This window comes from Heterocephalus glaber, unplaced genomic scaffold (genome assembly GCF_053883595.1).
Source record: "Heterocephalus glaber isolate CG9 unplaced genomic scaffold, H.glaber_assembly_v1.0 deba00000122, whole genome shotgun sequence".
NCBI lineage: Eukaryota > Metazoa > Chordata > Mammalia > Rodentia > Bathyergidae > Heterocephalus > Heterocephalus glaber.
The window spans coordinates 18,906,404-18,912,583 of NW_028258138.1; positions in this window are offsets into that span (position 1 = coordinate 18,906,404).

Genomic DNA, 6,180 nt, shown 5'->3' on the forward strand with positions numbered 1-6,180 from the left:
CCCAAGGGGCTGATGTGTGCACAGCAAAAATAGCTGAGCAGCCAGTATGCTGTCCTGCTTGGGCTAACTCACTGTAGAAACAGCCACAAATTGATCGATTAATGCTCAAGGTACAGTCAGTTCATAAAATCTAGAGATGAAAAATGACAGATTTCATGAAAAGCATCCAGGATTTTTCATTTTAAGCAGCAGAATTAAGAAATCTCTGAGACCTCACCTGGAAACGTTGGTTGCTAAGATTTCATAGCAATATGTGTTAGGAAAAAAGGGAAAGGAATCAAGCTCTACAGCCAAGGAGAGGTTTTATTTGCCTTAAAACCTGAGAGGGATTGCTGGTGAGTAACCAGAGCAATGTTGCTCTTACAGGCTGAGGGATTTCTAAGGAGTTTGTCGGAGGAGACAGCAGATATTTTGAGTGGGGCTCGCTTTGTAACCTTTGACCACCAAGCTGTTGTGCCTATCTAATGTCATCTGCAAGGGATCATTGTTTAACAAGGGCCCGGAAATCTTGGTCATCTGGTAGGATTGACAGTGCTGCCTCTCTCATTCCCAACTCTTAACAAGGGCCCATACATTTTGAGGCTTAAATTAGTTGTGACCTGGCTAAGATAGCAGTTTTGTCATTCTCTTAATATGACAAGACAGAATCTTCAATTCAGCCCAATATTGCCAGCTCTGCCTTCATGGAGGTAGCACTAGACATGCACTTTACATCCACCCCAGGAGACTGTGATGCAATCTTTGCATTTGACCTGGGATGTCTCTTGTCTTTGTGGAGTTTTGCCAGAGGGGACTTCCTTTTCCTGGAGGAAAAGTGGCAGAGTATGTTTTATGCAAGTTAGCAATTAAATATGAGGAGCACATTACATATATGGTATTTTATATTTCAGCAAGGAAATTGGATTTAATTCTCATATAGATGAAAGCCACTATAAAATTTTAAAATAAGAATACCAGGCCAGAGATTTAGCTCAGTGGCACTGTGCCTGCCTTGCAAGTGCAAGGTCCTGAGTTTGATAGCTGGTACCAAAAAAAAGGATGCCAATGACAGAATTAGGAATTCAGTGGATAGCTACAGAAATAATAGAGCCAGAATAGAAGAAAACAAGAAGACAGATTAGTCTGAATGATGATGGTGTGGGTCAGTGTGGACACAATGTCCTGGGGTAAAGTGATTTATTTCTAGATATATTTGGAAGGTCAAGCTTCCTGAAAGAACCATAACAGTGCACCAAAAAAGAAAGAGAGACAGACGAAAAGAAAAAGAAATCAGCAATAACAGAGAGTACCTCTAACACATTAGCTAAGAACCTTCACTAAGAATCTTCATTCTGAGAAAATCAAGTGGATAATGAGATGAATTTGCCATGAACACTAAGCAAATAAAATGTTTCAAGAAGACAGAAACCATCCTGCTGATAAATAAACATTAATTACAAGATTTAGAAACATAAAGATCATCACTGACATTATCATCACTTGACTGGATTATTGCACTGCTGTCTTTTCTAGGCAGGGCTACCTTGCAAATAGACTGGGATAGAGACTTATCTATAGCTATTTTACCAGGGATGATCTCCTTAAACAACACTCAGGGAAAATAGTTGAAGCCTCTTCTGGTAAAGGGAGAAATTAAAACTACGATGTAATTGAAAGGTCTTCTAAGAATCCGATCAGAAGTTCTATAGCTGGGAAGAGTGTTTAAAGATGAACTGAACAAGGGTTCAGAGACAGATGGAACCTTGACTTCAGGCAAGGGGCATTCCTGGGCATCTACTTATCTGGATGTCATTAGCAATCAACACATCTAGCAACCAGGCAAGTGGATCTAGTGGGTTTATTACTGGTGGACAATCTGCCAAAATGAAAAAAGAATCAATCTGCTTTCTTCTTTGTTCTCTATTTCCAACACAGCAACTAAAATGATTCTGTTAAAATACCATAGCGATATATATGTGCACCCATGTTTATAGCGGCACAGTTTGTAATAGCTAAATTTTGGAAACAGCCCAAGTGCCCATCAACTGGAGACTGGATAAAGCAAATGTGTTTTTTTTTTCCCCTAGAAAATGGAGTACTATTCAACCATAAAGAAGAACAAATTAGAGACATTTATAACTAAATGAATGGACTTTGAGCCAATACTCTTAAGTGAAATAAATAGGACAAATATGTTTAAATATTGACTAGTTCCTCTGGTGTGAGAAACTGAAAGTATAAATGAGGAATAAAATATATTAATAAATAATGTAAAATAGGAAGAAAAGGACCAATGGGGAAGGGGAAATAGAAAAGGGAGTGAGGGAAAGGAAAGAAGGGAAAGAAAAAATATGAGAAAAGAAGAATAGAATGGAAACAAAATTTTTGTAAATAGGGAGATGTGGAGGGGTGGAAAGGAGGATACAGGAACGGGGAAAAAACAAGAACTAAGATATGTCATGTACAGGTACAAATTCCCAATGTTGAATGTGATGATAATGTATACCTAAAATGTACCAATAAACTTAATAGGGGGAAAAAATAGAAGTTTATGTGATGTTAAAATTCTTCTAGCAGCTTTCCCTCTTACATTGTTCATGAGAACAAACACTGCAGTTTATACTGAGGCTTGTGAGGTCCAGTACATTTTTTCCTGAGTATTTCTTTCATTTTATATCCCGTGACTCTCCCTCCTTTGGCAACATCATGTAGCAGACAGTTAGCACTCAGTCAGAAGACTTTGCAATCTTTTTCTTACTTTTTTTTTTTTTATTAAATTCTTTTATTGGTACATTGTAGGTATAAAACACAATTACATTTCTCATTGGGAATTGTACCTTTACATAATGCATCTTGGTTCTTATTTTTTCCCCATTCCTGGCCCTCCCTTCACCCCCCTCCACCCTTCCCTATTTACAAAGACTTTATTTCCATTTTGTCCATTTCTCAGCATTTTTCCTTTCCCTTCTTTCCTTTCCACTGCTCCTCCCACTACCCCTACCTCTTTGGACCTTTTCTTCCTATTTTGCATTATCAATTATTCATTCTAATCATTAGTACATTTTAGGTATGCAATATAATGACATTCATCATTGGAAATTTGCACCTTTACATAGTCTCTCTTGGTTCTTATTTTTCATCATTGTCCAGCCCTCCCTTCAACCCCTCCATTCCTCCCTATTTACAAAAATATTGCTCCTATTTTTCCATTTCCTCATAGTAATCCCATTCCCTTCTATCCCTTCCCCTAGCCCTCCCACTTCCTTCCCCTTTGCCCCTTTTCTTCCTACTTCACATTTCCTATTATACTTTTAGTCCTTATTTAAACTTTCAGTTTCTCAAACCAGAGAAACTATTTGGTATTTATTCATGTGTGTCCTATTTATTTCACTTAAGAGTATAACCTCAATGTGCATCCACTTAGCTATAAATGTCTCTAATTCCTCATTTTTTATGGCCGAGTAGTACTCCATTTTATAAAAAACCACATTTTCTTTATCCAGTCTCCAGTTGATGGGGATTTGGGCTGTGTCCAAGTTTTAGCTATTACAAACTGTGCTGCTATGAACAAGGGTGCACATATATCACTGTGGTATGATTCTTTTAAATCTTTGGGGAAGATCCCCAGCAGTACAATAGCAGGGTCAAATGGGACTTCCAGTCCTAGTTCTTTGAGGTATCTCCAAACTGATTTCCACAGTGCTTGCACCAAGTCCACACTCCCACCAGCAGTGGAGCAGGATTCCTCTTTTCCCACAGCCCTGCCAGCATTTGTTATTGGTTGATTTCTTGATAGCAGCCATTCTTTCTGGAGTGAAGTGGAATCTCAGAGTTGTTTTCATTTGCATCTCTCGAATGACCAGTGATGTTGAACATTTTTTTCATGTATTTGGTTGCCATTTCTACCTCTTTTTCTGAGAAATGTCTGTTCATTTCATATGCCCATTTTTGGATTGGGTCTTTAAATTTGGGAGGTCTGATCTTTTAAAGTTCTTTATAGATTTGAGATAGTAGACCTTTGTCTGAGGAAGAGCAGGTGAAGATTTTTTCCCACATTGTGGGTTGTTTCTTCACACTGCTGGTGGTTTCTCTTGCTGGGCAGAAGGCTTTCAGTAAGAAGAGATCCCACTTGTTGATTGTTTGTGCTAGTTCATGGGCAACTGACGTTTTGTTCATAAAATCTTTTCCTACACTGATGTCTTCAAGGGTTCTACCTAACCTCTGTACTAACTGGTTTGGAGTTTCTATTTTAATATTTAGATCTTTAATTCATTTTGATTTTAGTTTAGTGCATGGCGAGAGATATAGGTCTAGTTTTAATCTTTGGCAAGTTGAAGCCCAATTTTTCCAGCACCATTTATTAAAGAGGCTATCTTTCCTCAAGTGAGGGTGTTTGGCTCCTTTATCAAAGATGAGATGGCTAAGTGTGTCTGGAGTTGTTTCTGCATCTTCTAATCTGTTCCACTGGTCCCCAGGTCTGTTTCTTTGCCAGTACCATGCTGTTTTTATCATAGTAGCTTTGTAGTATGGTTTCAGGTTGGGGATTATGATAACCCCTGCCTTGTCTCTGTTACCTAGAATTGCTTTTGCTATTCTGGGTCTCTTCTTGTTCCAAATGAATTTTTGGGTTATTTTCTCAAGGTCTATGAAGTATGCTGCTGGGATCTCAATTGGAATTGCATTAAATCTATATAGCAGTTTTGGAAGTATGGTCATTTTCACTATATTAATTCTTCCTACACAGGAGCAGGGGATGTCTGTCCATTTTCTGATATCATCTTCAATCTCTCTTTTCAGAGTGCCATAGTTTTCAGAGAAGAGGTCTTTGATTTCTTTCGTTAGGTTGATTCCTAGGTATTTCATTTTTTTGGATGCTATTGTGAAAGGAATTATTTGCCCTATTTCTCTCTCAGTGAGTCTGTCATTGGTGTAGAGGAAAGCTATTGATTTTTGTGTGTTGACCTTGTAAGCAGCTACTTGACTGAATTTGGTTATTAATTCTAGAAGACTTTTGGTGGAGTTCTTGGGGTCTTCTATATACAGCATCATGTCATCTGCAAATAATGACAATTTGACTTCTTCATTTCCTATCTTTATTTCTTTTATTTCTTTCTCTTGTCTAATTCCCATGGCTAATGTTTCCAGAACTATATTGAACAAGAGTGGCGATAGTGGACATCCTTGTCTTGTTCCTGATTTTAGTGTGCAGGATTTCAGTTTTTTACCATTTAGTATGATATTGACTGTTGGTTTTTCATCAGTGGCTTCTATCAGTTTGAAGTAGAGACCATCTATTCCAATTTTTTGTACGGTTTTTATCATAAATGCATGTTGGATTTTGTCAAATGCTTTTTCTGTGTCTATGGAGATAATCATATGGTTTTTGTCCTTGGCTCTTTTGATATAGTGTATTACATTGATTGATTTTCATATATTGAACCATCCCTGCATCCCTGGGATAAATCCCACCTGAGCAAGGTGTATGATCTTCTGGATGATCTTCTGCATTCTGTTTGCCATTATCTTATTAAAGATTTTTGCATCTATGTTCATTGGTGAGATTGGCCTATAGTTCTCCTTTTCAGCTGGGTCTTTCTCTGCTTTGGGGATCAAGGTGATGCTTGCTTCCAGAAATGAATGTGAGAGTATTGCTTCCCTTTCAATTTCATTGAAGAGTTTAAATAGTAGTGGCAGTAGTTCCTCCCTAATGTCTTGTAGAATTTTACAGTGAAGCCATTAGGGCCTGGGCTTTTCTTAGTTGATAAGTTTTTAATTACATTTTCAATTTCATTGGTTGATATTGGGTTGTTCAGAAATTTTAGGTCTTCTTCATTCAACTTTGGTAATTCATATGTATCTAAGACTCTGTCGATTTCTTCTGTGTTGTCCACCTTATTGGCATATAGGTTCTGGAAGTAGGTATTGATGATCCTCTGGATTTCTGCTGGGTCTGTTGTCATTTCACCCTTTTCATTCCTAATTGCATGGATTTGGGCCTTTTCTTTCCTTTTTCTGACAAGGTTAGCTAAGGGTTTGTCAATTATGTTGACTTTTTCGAAGAATCAACTCTTGGCTTCATTGATTTTTTATATCGTTCTCTTAGTCTCCATTTCATTGATTTCTCCTCTGATCTTTATAATTTCCTCCCTTGTATGAGCTTTGGGGTTGTCCTGCTCTTCTTTTTCTAGAAACTTGAGGTTC